The sequence below is a fragment of the Felis catus genome, chromosome B2 (genome assembly GCF_018350175.1).
Source record: "Felis catus isolate Fca126 chromosome B2, F.catus_Fca126_mat1.0, whole genome shotgun sequence".
Classification (NCBI taxonomy): domain Eukaryota; kingdom Metazoa; phylum Chordata; class Mammalia; order Carnivora; family Felidae; genus Felis; species Felis catus.
In genome coordinates, this window is record NC_058372.1 from 46,015,402 (window position 1) to 46,037,533 (window position 22,132).

General features: G+C 37.4%; 2 long non-coding RNA genes across 3 annotated transcripts in view; both read left to right on the forward strand.

The window, feature by feature from the left end:
* LOC123385386 overlaps positions 1-22,132 on the forward strand; it is a 227,014-nt gene that overhangs the window by 93,127 nt on the left and 111,755 nt on the right. The gene's annotated exons all lie outside the window — the stretch shown is intronic.
* Positions 18,415-22,132, forward strand: part of LOC123385387 — a 54,056-nt gene continuing 50,338 nt past the window's right edge. For both annotated transcript variants that reach the window (XR_006597819.1, XR_006597820.1), the window contains exons 1-2: positions 18,415-19,302; positions 21,041-21,173. This is a non-coding gene — a long non-coding RNA (uncharacterized LOC123385387). The remainder of the gene's footprint in view (positions 19,303-21,040; positions 21,174-22,132) is intronic.

A 22,132-nucleotide genomic window follows, 5' to 3' on the forward strand; every position in this document is an offset into this window, starting at 1 on the left:
TGAGTCATAAACTTAACTTTTACTTTTTTAGAAATTACTAAACTGTTTTCCAAAGTAGTCATACCATTTGTATTTCCATAAGCAATATGTGAGACTATGTATTTTCACCAACACTGGTGCAATTCTTTTAATTTCAGTATAATGGTATTCATTTTTGATTTTAATTTGCAATTCTTTAGTTGATGTGTCTTATTATTGATGCATCTTTTTTTGGGCTGAAATATAAACTCAAAATTGTCTGTATTTTTTTAATAGGATACTTTCAATTGAGGTGTAAGACTTAATATATCTTAGATATAAATCATCATATATATGTTTTGCAAATATCTTTTCTCTCTTTGTTCTTACCTGTTCATTTTCTTGATGAGGTCTTTTTTTAAAAGCAAGATATTTTCACTCTGAATTTCAGTTTATTATTATTTTTATAATGGTTATGTTGTAAGAATTTCTTGCAGATTAATTTTCTGTTCCAGAAATTTACACTTTTAGCTATTATCTTGGGTCTATGACTCATTTTGAGTTATTTTGTGTGTGGTATTAGGTAAAGATAAAGTTTCATATTTATGCATATGGATATCTAATGAGTCAAGGACCAGTTATGGAAAAGACTATTTTAGTTTAATTGACTTACTTTGGTGTCTTTACCAAAAATTGCTTTACCAAAAAGTCAGTTGAATGTGTATATTTGGATCGGTGTGACTTATTAATCTATATATCTATCCTTAATCACATCATATGGTCCATACTGTCTTATAACTTTATAGTAAGTCTTGAAATTAGATAATGTGGGTCCTTTAACTTTTCTTTTAGAAAATTATTTTCAGCTATTTTGGACACATAATCTTACCATGTAAATCTTAAAATCAGCTTGTCAGTTTCCAAAATAAACTCCTGAAATTTTAATTGGGATTTTATTAAATCTGTAGACCAATTTAGGGAGAATTACCTTCATAACATTTTACTTTTCTGATAGTAGAATATAGTATCTCTTTATTTATTTATTAAACATAGTATTTCTTTCCATTCTCTTCACAGTACTTTGTAATTTTCAATTTACAGGTCTGATACATATTTTGCTAAACTTATCCCTAAATATTTTATTTTCTCATGCGGTCGAGTGTTTTACATTTTACTTTGAAATGTTTGACTAATATATAGAGATATAATTGAACTTTCATATGTTGAACTTTATTTCTTTGACTTTCCCAATACCACTTAATAGTACTACTTGCTTTTTTGTAAATTCTTTTAAGATTTTTTCCAGATAATCCTATTGCTTGTGAATAAAGTTTTCATTTCACAGCCATGTGTCTTTTAATTATGTTATTTTACTGGCTAGACATCCAGGAAAATATTGAATAAAGAGGAGTTCAGATTTTCTCATCATGTTGAAAAGTTCCCTTCAATTAATAGTTTGCAAAGTTCTATTGTGAATGTTGATAGGTCATATGTGTCTTTTTCTGCATCTATTAACATGATCATAAGATACCTTTTTTTATCTTGTCAACATTGTAAACTACATTACTCAAGTTCTTTTTAATGTTAAACCAACTTTGCATTCTTGGCATAAGCCCCATTTGTTCATGTTGTGTCCATTTTACATATTGCTGAATTAATTTTGTTAAAATCTTAATACATACTGTTGCATATATTTATAAAGGATATTGGTTGATAATTTTCTGTTCTTAGAATATTTTTAAAGAGTTTTAATATTAGAGTAACACTGGCTTCATAAAAGACATGTTCCTATTTCTTCAATTTACTCGAAGGCTGTGTAAAATTGGTGTCATTTCTTCCTTAAATGTTTGGCAGAACTCACCAGTGAAACTATCTGGGCTTGGATTCTTGTGTATGTGGGAATATTTATACCTGAAAAATCAATTTTTTAAAACACCAAAATATGTTTTCTATTTCTCCCATAGTGGGATTTGGTAGTTTGGGTTTTTTAAAGAAATCTGTCCACTTCTTCTAAGTTATTCAATTCACTGGCATAGAGTTGCTGTGGTATTTACTTTAGTATTTACTAAGATGTTAAGGAGCAGTAGTTATATTCCCTCTTTCATGTTTCTCTCCTCTTTCACATCTTGATCCTTTGGAGCCAACTTTTATTTATTTTTACCATAGTTGACATATTTTCTATTTCATTTAGGCTTCTCTTTATTTTTGGTATATACTTATTTTAGGTTATGCTTAATTTGCTCTTTTCTAGTTTTGTCTATTATAAATATTCAGTGCTAGAAATTCCTTAAATCTGTTAACCCAATTCAGTGTACTTTTATTTTTTTTAAGTTTATTTATTTATTTTGATGGGGGGGGGAGGGGGGAGAGGAGGGACAGAGAGAGAGGGAGAGAAGAATCCCAAGCAGGCTCCCAATATGGGGCTCAAACTCATGAACCATGAGATCATGACTTGAGCTGAAATGAAGTCAGATGCTTAACCAAATGAGGCACTCAGGTGCCCCCAGTGTTCTTTTAATTGCATGTATTGCACTTTTTAATGTCTGTAAATCTAATTTGTGTGTTCAGAAAATCTGTTTCTTCTGTCTTTGTGCTTTGTGCTTCCTTCCGCCTTTTTGAACATATGGAACATATTTATACAGGTTTTATAATTGACCTTGCCTGTTAGTCTCATTATATCTAATTTCTGGTAATGTTTCTATTGAATTTCTTTTTCTATCTATAGGTCATATTTTCTGACATCATTGTATGACTGGTTTAGACTGGATGTTGGATTTTCACTTCTGGTTATTAAATGTTGTGTCAGAATGAAGTTAGTTGGGATAAGTTTTATACCTATAAAATTACTTTTTTTTTTTAAATGATTGCTCCAGAACAGTCTTTAATCGAGGGCTAATTTAGTTATGCTATTAAGGATTCTTACCTTATGTTTGGGATTCTTACCTGATACCCCTTATCTTACAGTATCTTTCCATTCCATCCTATGGGGAGGTAAAGTCGTCAAAGCCCTTGGAGAAATCCATGAACTATTCTGTGTACTCTTTGCACATGGTTCTTTCCCTGACCTTCGGTGGTTAGTTTTCATATATGCTCAGATCAGCACTTAGTCAAAAATCCAAGAGGAATCCTATGTAGATCTCTGGAACTCTTTTTGTGTGCATTTACCTCTTTGCTGGTACGCAATTTCTAGCCTCTTCAAACATTGATTTCCATCTCCTCAACTTAATGAGACTAGAAGGCTCTGTTATTTCCTCTGCTTGTGCTACAGCCTTGAAAACACCATCAGGGAATCATATGGGTGAGATTGTAGGATCTGCCTTATTTTTCTGCTCCCAGGAATCACATCCTAATGAATTAACGATGTGTTTTCATATATTGCCCAAGTTTTTTAGTTTAAGAGAGAAGTGAAAACCTAGTCCCTATTACTCTATTTGGGACAGAAGCAGTGGTTTCAAGGATGTTATTTTTATCTGCCATCTACCTGATCCTTTTGTCTAATGTCTGAAAAAATTTTAAGAAGTGAGAAATATGGGTGCTGTTTACTTGGTCTCATTCAAAGAACTCAATGATGTCCCCCCAATTTGGAAATGTAAACTGTAGATAGTTTGTGAAAATAAAATTTTCACCATAAATTAAAAATAAGAGACCATTAGTCGCACTGTAGTATTTCAAATTTTGTGATAACCAAAACTTACCCAGACAATAAATGCACTTAGTTGTTTTGCTTTGAGTTAAGGTATTTATGGTTCAATAGGTTTAAAAAAATTCTATTTTAGATTGAGAAAAATATTCTAAAGTAGTCTAAATATCAATTTGAAGTATAACAAATAAGACACTGGAGAGTTGCTTACGGAAAGATACTGTCTGTCTTTGTAATATGGGCTGGACTCCATTGGGCTCATATTCACATGATATGTAAGGTTGTCTTGGTCACGGTTGGTTTAGAAGGTCTTCAGACAGGGAAGCTGGTCTCTCTTCCATGTGGTTTTCATCATCCTCTTAGCTAGTGTGGACTTCTTACATGGAAAGTTGTTTCCAAAAATCGCAAAAGAGACAGAAGTCCAACGTGCAAGCTCTCTTTAGTCCTTTGCTTGTGTCAATTTTTCTGATGTTCTATTGCCCAAAAAGTTACATGGCCAGCGAACCTCAGAATTGGAGCAGGAAGCAAAAACACTATACAACCTTAGGATACATTTCAAATTTTTGTGCTCTTTTTTGTACTTACCACATGGGTCATTATATTGTTTTCCTCTTAAAAATCCTTAGTGACTTAGGGGAGCCTGGGTGGCTCGGTTGGTTAAGCATCTGACTTCACCTCCGGTCATGATCTTGTGGTTCATGGGTTTGAGCCCTGCATCGGGCTCTGCACTGGTGGTGTGGAGCTTGCTGAGGATTCTCTCTCCTCCCGCCCCACCTCTTCTCCACTTGTGCATGTGCGTGCTCGCTTGCTCGTGCGCTCTTTCTCTCTCTCTCTCTCTCTCTCTCTCTCTCTCTCTCTCTCTCTCTCTCAATAAATAAATAAATAAATAAATAAATAAATAAATAAATATCCTTAGTAACTTGTAATCACCTCCCAGATGAAGACCAACTTTGACATTCAAGACAATCTATGTCCTTGACACTAACCCCTAATCTCTCTCCTATGGACCAGACTCCAGTTCATTATTTTATCTGATAAACTAGGCCCAATGTAAAAGCATCCATTTTCTTAGTGACTACATATATTCTTGGGGTGAATAATGTCTTAACTCATCATGTAGCCATCTTTTTCAAGACTTTTGGAGTGTACTTTATGATGATTCATTTAGCAGTATTCACCAGATCTCAACTTTGAGTAATTTAAATGGAGGGTGTATAATAAAGAAAATGTTTTCTTCTGATTTCGGAAGCAAATCATTTTTACAGACGTATAATTTCTCTTACCTCTGCCTACATATTACGTAGAGTTGGCCTAACCATGACTATGGATATTTATAATCCATAATAAAATAAGAAATACCTCTTTCACATAATATCCATTGCTACAATTATTTGAACATTCAAAGTATGCCAAGCATTGTGTTAAATATACTACCTGCATCGGTTCATTGATGTCTATAACAATCATGGAGTATAAAAGTATTGTATGCTTATTCTTACAAATGAAGAAACTGAAGATAAGAGATGTTATCTAAAGTCCTATAAATATCAAATTAGGGATGCTGGGGATGGATCCTAAACCTCATTCCAGAGCCTGTGCTCATAACCACCAAGTCTTATTAACTTTGCCTGTCTCTTAGGCTGTATTAATTTTCTATTGTGTAACAAGTTACCATAAACTTATTAGTGGATTAGAAGACTGGGTACAGTTTAGCTTAGTTCTCTGCTTTTGGTCTCATAAGACCATAATCAAGGTATTGATCAAGGTTATCTCATCTGCATTTCAGTGTCATCTTCCAAGCTTATTCATGTTATTAGTAGAATTCAGGCCCTTAAAGGTAATAGGACTGAGGTCAGCATTTTTTTTGCTGGCTATCAGCTCTCAGTAACTTGAGCCCTTCCTCAGATATGACCCATGTGGTACACTCTTGGTTAAATTATATGGCATGGTTTGGTTAACAAACTGTAAAAGATGTGTATAGCCAGAATAAAAGTACAACATAAAGACCATAAATAAATTCCTATTCATTTTGATCAGGTTTCCCTCAAAGTGGTTTTGGACCAAAGTTTCTCTTTCTAAATATATAGATGGGGCACCTGGGTCAGTCAGTGAAGCGTCCAACTCTTGATTTTGAGTCAGGTCATGATCTCATGGTTCATGAGATAGAGCCCTGAATCAGGCTCTGCACTGATAGTTTGGAGCCTACTTGGAATTCTCTCCCTCTCTCTGCCCCTCCCCTGCTCTTTCTCTTGTACTTGCTCTCAAATGAATAAACTTGAAAAAAATTAAATACATGAATAAGGACTTATGGACCTTTAAAATGAATTGATTTACTTTCTTTGGAGGGCAATTTGGCAATGTTTACCTGTGTTTACCTACCTCTTTTAAGAAATTTTCTTACAGATATACTCACATATGTGTGTAAATATGTATAAAATAATTTTTCTTGCATCATGATTAATGGCAAAAGACTAGAAGCAACCTAAATGTGGGTAACAGAGAATGTTTAAATAATTTATAGTATATTTATATAATGGCATATTATATACCTACTGAAAATAAATGAATCATTATATGCTGATATAAAGAAACTTTATACATTATAAATTGTTAGAAAAGGAAAACCCATGGCATATAACAGTGTCTACCCTCTTAAATTTTTTTTTTTTATTTTTTTAACATTTACTTATTTTTGAGAGATAGAGGCAGAGCATGAGCAGGGGAGGGGGTGTGCAGAGAGAGACACAGAATATGAAGCAGGCTCTAGGCTCTGAGCTGTTTGTTAGCACAGAGCCCGACTTGGGGCTCGAACTCACTAACTGTGTGATGATGACCTGAGCTGAAGTTGGACGCTCAACCGACTGAGCCACCCAGGCATCCCACCTCTTAAATGTTTTTTAAAATGATATATAGATAGATAGATAGATAGATAGATCGATCGATAGATCGATAGATAGGGTGCCTGTGTGGTTTAGTCCATTAAGTGGCCAACATCCACTTAGGTCATGGTCTCACAGTTTGTGAGATCAATACTCGCATTGGGCTCTGTGCTGACAGCCTGGAGCCTACTTTGGATTCTGTGTCTCCCTCTCTTTCTGTCCCCCCCCCCCCACTTGTGCACTGTATCTCTCTCTCAAAAATAAAGTTAAAAAGGTATGTATATAAAGGTAAAAACATTTGTAGGTGTAATACTATTTCTTGGAAGAATAAACAAACTTTTTTAAAAAATGGTTATTTATTTTGAGAGAGAGAAGGTGTGTGAGCAGGGGAGGGGAAGAGAGGGAGAGAGAGAATCCCAAGCAGGCTCTGTGTTGTCAACACGGAATCCAATGTAGGGCTTAATTTCATAAAGTATGAGATCATGACTGAGCCAAAATCAAGAGTAGAACGCTTACCTCACTGAGTCAGCCAGGCTCCCCTAAGCAAGAGATTGTTTGTAGTAGTTGTTGCTTTGTGGAAGTAATTTGAAAAAACACTTAAATTTTACTGTGGATTTTTTTCATTCTCTTTTCCAGTCTTTACCAAGTATATTGGTTACTATTCAAGTAAAGGTGATAATACAAAACTTAAAAATGTTTGTTCAAAGTGCATCCAACAGTGTGTGCAGTGGTAAAGAAGAGGAACGTAATTCAAAATATCTGTACTACAGGGGCACCTGGGTGGCTCAGTCGGTTAAGCGGCCAACTTCGGCTCAGGTCATGATCTCGTGGTCCATGAGTTCGAGCCCCGTGTCGGGCTCTGTGCTGACAGCTCAGAGCCTGGAGCTTGTTTCAGATTCTGTGTCTCCCTCTCTCTGACCCTCCCCCGTTCATGCTCTGTCTCTGTCTCAAAAATAAATAAACGTTAAAAAAAAATATCTGTACTACAAAACAGTCAACAATACTTGATATAAGGCATGTGTAATTGATTCACAATGGGGCTGCAGAGAAGGTAGAAATAATTACCTTAGTTGGAGAAAGTGAGATGACTTTCATAAGATGACTTTTTAAATGGAGCTTCATGTTAGAGATAGAGGAGCAGGCCAGGAAGTGAAAATAGTGTGGACGATGGAAAGACCTAGCAATGTGGAGCATGAAGCTGTGGATTAGGATGTAAAATTCTAGTTTAAGTGTTTACCCCCCTTGACAAACTTTTTACTAGAATGTTTAATATGCTAATGATTTTTCGATTAGAGTGGTGGAAATATTAAGGACGAGAGGAAATTTAGAAAGTGCTTGCTATATGTAGGATGCATGATGGAAAATAATGGCTTTGGCTGAACCAGACAGATACATAGGGTGAGGTAAGACATTGAAATAGGTGGGGAAGGGATGCCTGGGTGGTTCAGTTAATTAAGCCTCTTACTCTTGATCTGGGCACAGGTAATGATCTCACAGTTTGTGAGGTGGAGCCTCAGGCTGGACTCTGTGCTGACAACGTGGAGCCTGCTTGGGATTCTTTGCCTCTCTCCACCTCTCCCTTGCTCATGTGTGTTCGTTCTCTCTCTCTCTCTCTCTCTCTCTCTCTCTCTCTCTCTCTCTCTCTCTCTCTCAAAATAGATAAATAAACATTTAAAAAAACAGGTGAGCAGAGCACTGAATGGAAACATGAGAAAGATCTATAATCAAATTGTTTCTAAGTTAAAACCTTGACCTTGGGTTCAGAGTTAGCCGGTCTCAACCATTTGGATGATTGTCCCAAGTGCTAGCCCTCTGAGACTCAAGTGAGAGGAAAAATCTAGACCTTCACATGGGGCCTATGCAGGGACTGCTGCTCCTTCATTAGTTCAATGGTCCGAGAAAATTGGCAATCAGAGGAAGTGTCCCAAGGCTACCAATGTAGTTGCTTTCTACTCAATCTGCTGACTCTGTGACTGTTATCTTTGTTCAGGCTGTGCTTCTGGGAGTGCTAGGGCAAACATGCCAGCCCCTGGAATTCATTGCAATCCAAGTAAGTACGCAGATGGTGAACACATTCCTATATAACACAGGGGAAATGGAAGACAAAGTCTGTGACTTACTACAAAAGCTACAAATAAGGTCACCTCCAACAAGTGAGAAGAAGCTTTATTTCTACAGAAGTTGGTTTTGTTAACTATTAACTGGGAAATTGTATGGGATAGGATGATTCTCTGCTGTTACTTCAGCAAATGAAGTAACATTTTCTTGAAAATGATACCTTCAAGCATACATGAGGCTATCCATGGTTCTGGACATGATGAAACTCTTTTTGGAAAGTTTTGCAAATATTTTAGTCATATAACTTGTTTTCATATAGTTTGATCAAGAAACGGCAAATCACTACATGATATTAAAGATATGAATTTATTAAGCTATTGTTCCTTGAACAGTGTGAGGGTTAAGGGTACTGACCCCCCACTTTACAACTGAGATCCATGTGTCTTTGATTCACCAAGAAATTAACTGCTAATAGCCTACTATTGACTGGAAGCTTTACAGATAACATACAATCCATAAACACATTTTGTATATGTATTATATACTGTATTTTTACAATAAAATAGGAAAATGTTAAGAAAATCATGAGAAAAATATTTACGGTATGATACTGTATTAAAACAATCCATGTATAAGTGGACCCACACAGTTCAAGCCTGTATTGTTCAACTGCACATTTCAAAGCTGCAGCAGTAGTAAGTATGGTAAATGTTGCCTAAATTTCCATCTGTTTTCAAAATTCTGTTTGGTCTATGATCATGATTTCCTCCTGAAACTGGCATGTTAAACTGAGATGTAGTTTCTTGCCTTTTAAGAGAAGAAGCTGTAATGCAATGAATGAAAACTTCATAGCTCCCTCAAAACACCTTAAAAACATTGATTCAAGTACAGGCTCTAATATCACACCTCTAGTAGGATGAAGAGGGCTGTAAATTCTTTGCTATTTATGTTAAGAAGTAGAGTCTAATTCTTCTTTGTATCTGATCTGACTTAGTGACATGTTTGAGTAAAAATATGTGAACAGAAGTCACATTCTGAAACTTCCAAGGTCAGATTTTAAGTGTTTCCAGGTTCTACCCAGGCCTCTAGGATTACTTTCTAAAACCCTGAGAGCACCAGGTAAGAGAAGCCCAAAACAGGGTTTTCGGCTGGCATTGTTTAGAGCAGCCTGTCCCATCTTCACCAAGATGCCGAGTGTTTGAATGAAACCACCTTGGACTCAAGCCAAGGTATTAACCAGCTTAATACCACAAAGTAACTTCCACTGCTACAGAAGATTCACCTGAGCTACATGCTACCTGAATTTTTAACCCACAAAATCTTGAGGCATAATAACACAATGGTTGTTGTAAGCCAATGAGTTTTGGGATAGTTTGTTACACAGCAATAGATAATTTAGATAATGCTTACAATGTATGTGCTTACAGCTAGGAATACAGCTATAATAATCTGAAAATGTGTGAAGGTGATATTACTGATAAGTCTGTTACTTTCTCATTTTTTCCCCAGAAACCTTAACTGTATGTGTTCTCTAATTGATGCTCACACCTTTCAGGAACCAAGTATGTTCATAATATTTATCCTGATTGAAGTCTCTGGTATCAGATACTTCCCTAATAATATGAGGCATTTGAGATTTTTTTTTAAATGTTTTTATTTATTTTGAAAGAGACAGAGAGCAGGTGAGGACCAGAGAGAGAGACAGAGAATTCCAAGCAGGCTCCACGCTTATCACGGAGCCTGATGTGGGGCTCGATCTCACAACTGTGAGATTGTGACCTGAGCCGAAATCAAGAGCCAGACGCTTAACTGACTGAGCCACCCAGGCGCCCCGAGATTTTTTTTTTTAATCAAAAGAACTTACCTTTTGAACTTCCCTTTGATTTAGGGATAAAAATAATTGTTTCCCAAGAAGGCAATTTGAGGAATTGGCTGAAAAAATTCAAGGGAAAGATCTACTCAATTCTGAGAGTGCTTTGGTGTATCCATGTTATTCCATGGCACACTTCCAATTCAGTCACGATTCTGAGGGAGTTAAATTCATCTGTGCTGCTGATGTCTTGCTTCAAATTGTGCCACCCATTTTTTTCTTACTTTACCTCAGGGGCTTTTCTGTTGTGCTGCAATATTGCTGGCCCTGCATACTAGAAAATTCCAGAGTGTGGGGTTGTTAATGCTTCCAGATGGGATTCTTGAACAACTGAGGATCAGAGTTGGGATAAATCTTAGAGCTTCCCGCCCATCAGGTTAACAATTCCTGGGGCATTCTATATAGTTCTAAGAGGTCCCGGCAGAATTGAAGTCTCCTAACTTACAGCAGAAACCTTGTTAATGTACTACCTCTCCTGCTCTTTCTCGCATGCATGCTCTTTCTTTTGTTCTTTTCCTTTTTCTTCTTCTTGTGTCTTCTCTTCCTTCCTTCTCTCTCTCTAATGCACACTTCTTGGAATCCCATAGCAAATAACCTTTGTGCACTCAAGTCCTTTCCTCTGCAATGTTTTTGGGGGAAATCCAAACTAAATGTCTTGACATGGTATTGTTTAGAAGATATTCTACTCCTTTTGTCCTGGTTCTCTTACTGATCCAACATTTATAGGGCTTAAAGTGGAAACATTTTCAGATAAGAATGAGAATTTTTTATGCAGTTATTAGTAATTCTCCAAATGACAAGACACCTGCATTTCACGTTTCTGACTGAGGTTGACAGTAATATATACAGTTGGATTTCAGTTGATTAAATCTAAGAGGTCAACCTCATTACAAATAAAAAGCCTGAATATATACTTCTTGCTGTGTGGTTCAAGATGTAGTATATTGGCTAGGGCCACCACTAAATTTGATAGAATTAAATGGCAGTGTCATTCCAATGTAAGAATGGATTTAAGATAACACTGATAGGACGTATTTTTAAATGTTATAAGCTTATTTTTTTAAATAACAAAAAATGAAGCATTGCATAACTATATCAACTAACATGCACACTAATAACTGGACTCTAATTCCATTTTAAAGATTTCATTTGAACCACAAGATGAAGATTATATTCAGTCTAAAACCAGATTAAAGCCACTTTCTCCTCTGTGGTTACTATATTAACTTAAGGACAAGAGAAAGCAGAACAATTGTTCTGACCTGAAAAGAATAATGCCCACTCAAACACTGAATTTTACAGCAAAAAAATGAACTCAATTAAAAATAGTAAAAATATGGCAAATGTGTCTTTTTCTGACAAAGAATATATAAATGCCAACTTACCAGTAAAGTTCAGGGATAGCCTGCAATTGACCCACTAACAGAAAACTCCTTACAGTGTAAATATTTTCAAACGTGAAGGAAAACTTTCAGTATAAATATCAGAGCTTTCTATAAAAATAAAAATTTTGTTCTGAATTAGGGTTAGAAGTTGCTCTGAATTATCCCTGAAATGCAACTTGCCTGGGACCACAGATTCATTTAGTTTAATACATAGCTTCATATAAGTGTCTCAGAGATGGGCTATGGAAACCAAAACCTCATAATAAAATTCCACTGACTTCAAGAGAAAATAAGGAACTCAGGCCACAGTTCCAGAAAGAAGTTGAAGTGTTTTTATGAACCGTTGACCTTACTGTGGTATACAGAAAAAATCATTTCTCTGGTAAGAGCAAAATATCTCAGATTTTCTCTGAGAAACAATTGTAGTGATATAGAAAAAAAATGTTTTCTCTGTGTGAGTATGTGTGGTAAATGGAAATGACAGCGAGGAGGCTGAGAGAAAGTAGTTACAAACTACTGTAACTCTTACACAGTCACAAGGACATTATAGTCATTACTTATATTTATGACAGCCACACTAATATGGGAATTCTCAGTTTTACACTGAGATCTTGAAACAAAAGTCAGAGCTGGTACATTATTGAAGCAAGATTCAAACTTGAATGTCTTTTAGCTTCTAAATTCTCGTTTCTCATTCTACGTACAGCAAATAAGTTTCCACGTGACAGATATTTTCAGCTTCATGGCACCATTTCCATAAGGCGTATATTTTTAGCTGAGATGCAGTTCTTTTTAAGTTAATAGTACCTATCTATATTCTGAGGAAGTATTTGGAAAATTAAAGGAGGGCATGGAGGCTTTTGTATTCCTGCGTTAGAGCAATCACATCTGTCTGAGGAAATTTTGCAAGAAGAAAATGAGCAAAGAAGGAAATGAGTGAGAAGATTTGAGAGAATATGGACAGGAGTAGAATGAAGATACTCTGTCTAGTCTTCCTTTGATTAAATTATTCTTCAAAGGTCTCTTGATTCTTGCAGTGCTGGGGAACTGAAACCATATTCACCAAGCTAGCTCTTGGCTTGACAAATGTCCTCTATCATCTGTAAATAATAGCAATGTCAAGATTCTCCACCTAGAAACAACTTGCTAGTAATTTAACTTTCTCTTTGCATTTTTTTCCAATTGATTTACTACATGACATGTGAAGTTACATGTAATACTTTTCCTATATGATCTTTTATCATATGACCCTTTATCAACAGTAATCTATGTACTTCTGGGTTATTTACTCAGTTGTCAGACTCTAATATCTATCCTTCCCCCTCCAACCAGCCCAGGTCTGTTAGTTATCTACTGCTACAGAACAAATAATTGCCTGTAAGCTTAGGAGCCTAAAACACATATTTGTTGTGTCAGTTTCTGTGGGTTAGGAATCCAGCCATGATGGAGTCCTCTGCTTCAAGATTTCTCACAAGGCTGCAATCAAGGTGTTGGCCACAGATGAGTCCCATCTGAAGACTTAACTGGGATGAATACACTTCCAACTTCACATGCTCTTTGGCAGAATTCAGTTCCTCAAGGGTTGAACTAAAGGGCTCCTCAGTACTTATCTAGGTCTAAGTCTGAAGGCTGGCTTCTATTCCTTGCCATATAGTCTTCTTCAACATCGCCGACTGTTTCCATCAAAGTGTACAAGCTGAGAAAAGTCTAGAGAGCATCTCATGAGATGATAATATAAGAAGTGATAGTCACCAGATGTGTGGAAGTTACACGTTAACAAGTGTGTATACCACTCACACACACTGTATCAGAGTCCCAAGACTGGAGAGATCAGAGGGGCTGACCAGAGAATAGTTTAAATAGGTGGTACTTCAAACTGACCTCGAAAATATAGAAAGACTAGGCAGTTCTCAAAAGGAAAATATGTTCTCAACCAGAAGAACTGGCAAAAGCAAAAGTGTGGTTGTATGAATTCAAATGGCATGCCCTAAGGTAAAGGAGAACACCAGGCTACTGGAGGTAGGGAAAATATTTGGGGAGGTAATAATTATTTGTATTTACACAGATCTGTCTGCATGGCAGACCCTGCTTTAAATGCTTGGCGTACATTAATTGATGTAATCCTCATGATAACCTTTGAGATAGATAATTTTATTCCCAACTTGCAAATGAGGAAAGTTGGTCCTGGGAGTTTAAGTGACTTGACAAGTTTACACAGCAAATAACTAATGGAAATTGGATTCAGGGCAGGTATTCTGGTTCTATAACTGAAGCTTGTAAAGTAGATTAAAGCCATTTTAGGTAGCTCTATGAATGCAGATCTTGGTAATTCCCCCCCCTAACTTTGCTGGTCACAGAAACTGTAGATTTTAATTTCTTCTTCAAATTATGAAGGTTGGAATAGGTCATCCTACAGTTCCCCTAAGCATGGAATTTCTAGGTTTTAAATAGATTTTTAACCTACACACATCAGGGCATTAACTTTTCAGAGTAGCCCTGTTCCAAGGAATATTTTAATACCTTATTCTGAAAGGAAATGCTACAGAGACTGGTTTGGAGGAAGAATACAGTTGGGAGACCAGACTGGAGGGCATTTATTTTAGCCCAAACCAATGTGGTAGTCAGAAATGAAGAAAAAAAAAAAGCAATGTAAGGGGCATTACAAGGGATGAAGTTCAAGGGTTCAGTAGAAGACAGTGGTGGTGCAACAGCAATCTCACTACCATGTCAGACAGAGTTGGATTATTTCCTGCATCCGTTGCTAACTGATCCAGGTAGGGTTACTTACATTTTGTAGCCTTCAGTAAGATGGGGATAGCACGTTATGTTTGTTATTGACATGCCTATGCTGAAGTAAAAAGCAGTGCTCATATAGCAGTAACTTCATACAATAAAATATCATGTTCAAAACATGCTCAGATTCTAGCTGACCTCTGTGTGGTGATTAGTGATCCAGGCTAGTTTGATCCGTGACTCCATTTCCATCACAAGCCTCCTAGAACTGCAACAAAGGAGGAAAGCAGGTTATGCAGGGGCTTTTTACTGCCTCACCTTGTTATTTCCTCTTGCTGTGCATTGGCTAGAAATATGATCCTGCCTAATTTGAAAGCCTAAGTTGTATCATCTTATGTCCAAAAAGGAAAGGGGAACAGACATTGGTGGTCATTAATGATGTCTACGGTAAAACATCCAAATTATCTAACCATGGTAACGTTCCTAGCACACCTTTGGTGTCTTGGCAAGTGATTTCATTCATTTAACTCTTGACAAACTTGGGTGTAGTGGAGGAGGGGAGAATAAAGAAAGGCAAGTTAAAAACTCCCAATATCTTTAAAAATATATCTTTTTCCCTTTCTGCCTCTGTCACGCTCTTTCTCTTTCTTTCTGTCCCTTTCGTGTGCACATGCCGGTGTGCATGCACACACAATAGCTGAATTAGGGAACCCAGTTATATATAAACTAACTACACCAGATCAATCTAGTTTAAGTTTCAGCTAAATGCCTATGGATCTAGTTATTAAGATTTGTGGAAGTGCTAAATCCAACTGGACTTTCCAGGTCTGTCCCTCAGCTATTTCCTTATTCTTGTATTTTGAAGGGTCAGAAAACTTGAATTTATATTTACATCCACTAAACTTCATTTCTTTCATTCCAGATCTATGATTTCCCACTAGGGGGTGGTTGTCATTTTAGGCAAGATAGTTCCTTGTTGAGCAGGGATGTCTCCTATGTTTGGGCAGATTTCATCTCCAATCACTGCCTCGGAATTCTTCAAGACCTTCAATCACTCTGACAAATTTGCTCTGCGCTTTCCAAATATCCCTGGTTTTAAAGTACTCTCCTGGTTGGGAGAGTCTAAGACTAAGGACTAGATTTTTCATACCTCTGATTGATACTCTGATAGAACGGATAGGATGCAGGGAAGAGAACACGAGTACATATGATGTATTAGGTGCTATGGTCTTCACGCTCAGACCCCTTTTAAGTTTCAGCTAAATAAGAGGAGACTCTTCCCTGGAAATCAAGAATCTGCAATGGTTGCAGTATATGCCACCTTTTAGAAATCGACATTTTATGCCTAGGCATAATTAATTCATTCAGTCAGCAAATATTTATTAGCACTTTGATAGTTGCTGAGTAACTAAGATGGAAAACTTAGTCATCCACAATAATAGGAAAGCCTCCTCAACACAAATATCATCTGAAGAAAGTGGTGAGTTGAGACAGCTTTAAAACTTTGCATAAACCACTGAATTTGTGTCACTTACCTGAAAGTGATCAGTTTATTACATTTTATTCCCATTCCCATGGAATTACCTATATTTTGATTCTGTGCTCAAGCAACCTTGTGGTTCTTAGGCTTCCCCTGAAAACCGCATAGAGGAAAGAATGAAAAAGGTAGATTGGTGAGTATTTAAAGTATTTATTCATTACTTTCTGTTTTTGCAACTTTACACATTTTATATTCTTTTTTTTACATTGGTGTCCTTAAAGTTGTATTAATGTGAGTCCACATTTTTAGTACCATCAATTCTGGGATCCTGAATAAATTACTTCTTAGGGTCTTATAATACTGAGAACCAGACATCAGACTGTAATAAATTCAGCAGAGAGAAGCTACCTTGTGAAGTGTACATCTTCTTCTTGTGAAGCCATGACTTGCCTGCAGGATTTTTTTTTCTTTTATTTATACATTAGCACAGATTTCTCAGAGGGCTATGGAACAACGTATCCAACAGCTACTACACAGACTAATTGGACCACATCCGCATGTCCCTAAAACACCTATCTAAAATTGATTGCTCTTTTTTCTTTAAACTTGTTTCTCTGGTTTCCCCGTATTAGTTAAGACTGTCAAGTTATCTAAGGCAGACGTTTGGAAACTGGTCTCCTCTCCTCAGTCTAAGTCTCCAATATGTTAATTTTGTATCCTGCGACTTTGCTGAATTCATGTATCAGTTCTGGCAGACTTTTGGTGGAGTCAGTTGGGTTTTCCATGTATAATATCACGTCCTCTACAAAAAGTGAAAGCTTGACTTCATCTTTGCCAATTTTGATGCCCTTGATTTCCTTTTGTTGTTTGATTGCTGATCCTAGAACTTCCAACGCTATGTTAAACAACAGTGGTTTATACTTGGCAATGACAAAGAATGAAATCTGGCCTTGTGTAGTAACCTGGATGGAACTGGAGAGTGTGATGCTAAGTGAAATAAGCCATACAGAGAAAGACACATACCATATGGTTTCACTCTTATGTGGATCCTGAGAAACTTAACAGAAGACCATGGGGGAGGGGAAGGGGAAAAAAATTAGGAGGCAACCCATGAGAGACCCTTAAAAACTGAGAATAAACTGAGGGTTGATGTGGGGTGGGAGGGCAGGGAAAGTGGGTGATGGGCATCGAGGAGGGCACCTGTTGGGATGAGCGCTGGGTATTGTATGGAAACCAATCTGACAATAAGTTTCACATTTAAAAAAGTCTCCACTATCTACTCAATCAATTCACTGAAGATGTGCTGCTGAATCTGTTCATAAATATATTTTCAATATATCTTTTTACATCTTTGCTGCCAGTGCTGTAATTCAGGCTCTCACTATTTTGATGGCTGTCAGAGTTGATTCTCTCTACCCTCCTCACAGTCAGCAGAGTATTTTTAAAAAATTTTTTTTTAATGTTTATTTATTTTTGAGACAGCATGAATGGGAGAGGGGCAGAGAGAGAGGGAGACACAGAATTGGAAGCAGGCTCCAGGCTCTGAGCCATCAGCCCAGTGCCCGACGTGGGGCTCGAACTCAGACTGTGAGATCATGACCTGAGCCGAAGTCGGACGCTTAACGACTGAGCCACTCAGGCGCACCCAAAGTAATTTTTTTAACCCAAAATACAACCATGATAGTTTTCCAGCTTATAATTATCTCAGTAATCCTCAAAGTATCAATAAAATATTCAAGCATTTTAGCTCAATACTTGAGCCCTTCAAAATCTGACCACTGCCTTTTATTATCCCCCAGTTTCTGCCACACCCCCCCTCCAAACACAACTGCTTTTTCATCTACTAGAGTTCTATGCCCATATTCTGTGTTGGTGGGTCTTGTACGGAGTACAGTATATAGTTACATATATAGTATATAAGGTAGAGTATACAGTATATAGTATAAAGATAATATTAACCTCTTATATGTATAGTATAGTATAAAGATATATAGTATATAATATAGTAAGTGTGTGTGTGTGTATATATATATATATGTATATACATATATATATATATATATATATATAGTATAAAGATAATTTTTACCAAAATTTTTACCATCTCACTGTCTAAAGTCCTGGATATTTTTCTCTCATGATGGTATACAAACTATATAGTCTTACATTACAAATGGCATAGATCCTTTTTTTTTAATTTTTTTTCAACGTTTTTTATTTTTTATTTTTGGGACAGAGAGAGACAGAGCATGAACGGGGGAGGGGCAGAGAGAGAGGGAGACACAGAATCGGAAACAGGCTCCAGGCTCCGAGCCGTCAGCCCAGAGCCTGACGCGGGGCTCGAACTCACTGACCGCGAGATTGTGACCTGGCTGAAGTCGGACGCTTAACTGACTGCGCCACCCAGGCGCCCCGGCATAGATACTTTTAACTGTAGAGAAATTGCTAGTGGGTTTTTGTGTACCTAACAGAGTCATGCAGACCCACTTCTAGTATATTTACTTAGAGGAAGAAACCTAAGCTTTGGTTTTGGGTTTAAATTCAGACTCAGCTACTTACCAGTGGAATGGAATTAGGGAATGCTATTATTAACCCCAGTTCTTTTTACCTGTGGAAGAATTATTTCACTTGTATGGAAACCTACCTGGCTGAGGATTTTTGTGACATTCACTGGTTATTCTAGACTAGCATCTGAATTATGTTGAGTGTTCAATAAATATTTGCATAATAAACGTAGAGTGAGTTACAAGCTAAATTTCAGTTTTAAAGGATATATGCAGCAGGCCTCTAAACTCCAAAGTTTGCAGTGTTGGTCACCTGGAAATTTCTTTAGGATTTTCTATTTGTGGAGCACTTTAGTTGTTATAAAGGAATTAGTCTTCCAGGGTAACTGCCCTCATCTCACAGAGAGCTTTTTTATGACTCTCTTCTTAGAGAAGGAAGCAACTAAGCTCTTTTGAAAGTCATGGCCATAGTTTAGTGAAAGGGAATGGAAGTGCCTTTGTAATGTGAATATTTCTGAGGGCTTTTCAGTTTATTCCTAACTGATATGCTTTTTGTGCACGCTGATTAGTCTTGCTGGTTTTATCTTCTGGTTATCTCTAGCTAATTGCTCAACTTTTCATCCTCTGATTCATTCCTGCAAAGCCCTGTGCCCACAGTCTGGTCTCTCCCAGGATTTTGAGCAATACTTCAATACAGCCTAAAGTTGCACAGAATGACCTCTACAGAAATATTTTTCACAGAGCCATTACCAAAGATGATTGAGAACCAAGTTTAATGTCACGACTCTTCTCTCTGTAAGAAATTTCTGCTCTATGACATTGGGAACATCTTCACAGATAAAACCTTCAGTCTGCTCTTTCTAGAGAGTTCCTCAAGAGCAAACAGTGGCAAGTCCTTTTTCTAAGGCATCGAGGACTACTTCACCACTTTGAGTCTCTCTCAGCCCATAAGGCACTGGCACCATATTAAACAAATTAAGTAAAATAACTGTATCGTAAGAGGAAAAGAGAAGTAAGCTGGCGGGACAGAGACGATAATGGCAGCAAGTAAACAGGTTCTGGAAGACAAGCACAGGAGGACATGTATTTGTTAGGAGAAACACTAGGTTGCCTATTATTTCCAAAATGTTTCTGAAATTAACAGTCACTGCATGTTCCTAGCCATCTGCTATATATAAACATAAACACACGCATTAAAGGGCCTCTGTAGAACCTGAAAAACAACTATTTGAGAGTCTAAATATCTGCATTTTATTTTTATGGTACTGTTTTAACTCATTATCCAGCTTTTGGTTTTCAGCTACTTTTTATTCGCTCAATTAGGAATGGTAGGTATACTGTGTTATAGATGTCTGTGCTTTTGTATGTGGCAGTAAAAATGAAAATGCTTATCTGCTAAAGATATATTTGTTCCACTATGTTCTGACCCAGCAAAGAGGAGATAGTGTCATACACAGCTGTGATCCACAGAGATGCTCACAATAAATGCTGAAAAAATGTAGCATAGTCCTTCTGCTGGCAAGGAACTGCTTCAAGGAAAAGACAGATAAGTCAAAAAAGGTGCCATGTTGCGTTCGCCTGATATATGTGCTTATGGATTTAGCCAACATCCTTCTCCAGTAGCTACAAGCTGGTGACCAGCAGCTGAGGGCCTGCCACAGAGTAGTTTTTTGCTACAGGCTGTTTTGGGAACAGTTTGTTATTAGGTCAATTAAGACCTGACTATTCTGGAAGACGACATTTAGTATAACGCTGGTTGGGTCAAATTGCCTGCAACATGGAATTAAGACCCAAAGAGAGAAGGATTTCTATTTGTTTCCAGGTGAGCTAAGGAAGAAACCTGTCAGAGTTGAGTAGTAAAAAAGCATCCTTAATTCTGTACCAACCTAAAGAGTTTTCTGGCAATTTCCCAAACTAGGGTAGTGTTTGTAGAATAGTGATGCTCTGTAGGAACAATTTATGAGTTGAATATTTCTGAAAATCCTGTTGAATTCTGTGGTCTTTATTTACATAAAGCAAACTGTGTAGAATAAAATAGACCTGAAAATGTCCCTTGAGGTTTACTGCACATCAAAATGTTTTTTGTTCCCTCCAATTATCCCCTGGTTCTTGAACCTTAATCCTAAATTCTTACTCAGTTTTAGAAATAAAGAATCCCTGGTAATTGGCTCCTAAGTATATCTGGGAAATACAGAAAGGCTCTAACACTCTCCCAAGTATAAATTTTCAGATATAGTGGAGGAGAACACTGATAAAAATTCAGTGGGAAGGAAACTTGATTCTCATTTACCCACAGGAAAATAAGTATAATTACAGTTAGTATAGTACTTTGTGTTTACAAAAGAGAGTTCCTGCCCTTAGAAGTTATGTGATCTTCACAATAAACTTATAAGGCAGAAAGGACAGGTTTTATTATCTTTGGGAACTGGGGCCCAGAGGCCTTATCCGACTTGCCTAAGGCACATGTTATGCATAACGAAATCAATATTTGAACGCAGTTTGTCCTCATCCAAGCTCTGTGATCTTCCACCAGCTTCGCTGATGTGGAGTTTTGGACAGCTATTTCATCAGGCTGAATGCCTTAGCCAGCTTTCAAAGGAAACACCACCCACTGTGTCAGGAAATGCCCTGAGCAAAGCCAACCTGTCTCTCTTCCAAGCCTCAAGGTGGGTCCTTCAGGGAGTAACTGGCCTCAAAATACCATTTGCAGTAACTGGTTGCTGCAAACTCAGGTCACTAACTGCCACTAACTCATCCACACTATGTTGAGATAGTACTGAAGACAAAACAAATCCTGTTCTAGCACTTGATAATACCCTTCATAACAAGGTTTATAGTTTCATACCTACATGCACAGGCTTGGGTGTTGTGATTTAATTTCTGTCACCACAGTGGGGCACTGTAGCTGTCCCCGGTGCAGAGAGGACACCAGTGGGGGTGGGCCTAGGCAGGAATGTACCCTAGAGCCCAGAGGCCTCTGGCTCCATAGATCTCTCTCACTCAGTAGGCCGCTCACAAATGATAGCAACTCAAAACGAGGGTCTTTCCTCACTGCCTGCTGGAGATGTCCTAGTCCTTCCCACTCCATCTCCGTGCTTGTGTTCATGTTCTGTTCTCCAACTTTTACTCCCCTCCAACCATGGAAACTCTGTTCTTCCTCTAAGGCTCCATTTAACATTCCCTCATTTTCAAACACTTCACCTTACACCTTACATTGGTCTCTCTCGTTTTGCTTTGGAAATACGATTGTGTTTCTAGTTCCTAAAATGTAGTGTTGGGGCTCTTTTTGTTGGCTTGCTATTTTTACATATTAATGTTTTTGAGTTTTTCATTTTTTTTTAACGTTTATTTATTTTTGAGAGAGAGGGAGACAGAGCATGAGCAGGGGAGGGGCAGAGAGAGAAGGAGACACAGAATCGGAAGCAGGCTCCAGGCTCTGAGCTGTCAGCACAGAGCCTGACGCGGGGCTCGAACCCACAAGCTGTGAGATCATGACCTGAGCTGAAGTCGGATGCTTAACCGACTAAGCCACCCAGGCACCCCAATTAATGTTTTTGTTTTTATTCATTTTAATTGTTTGACTAATCTTTCCCAAATCTAAAATCTCTAAAGAACAGTGCGTCCT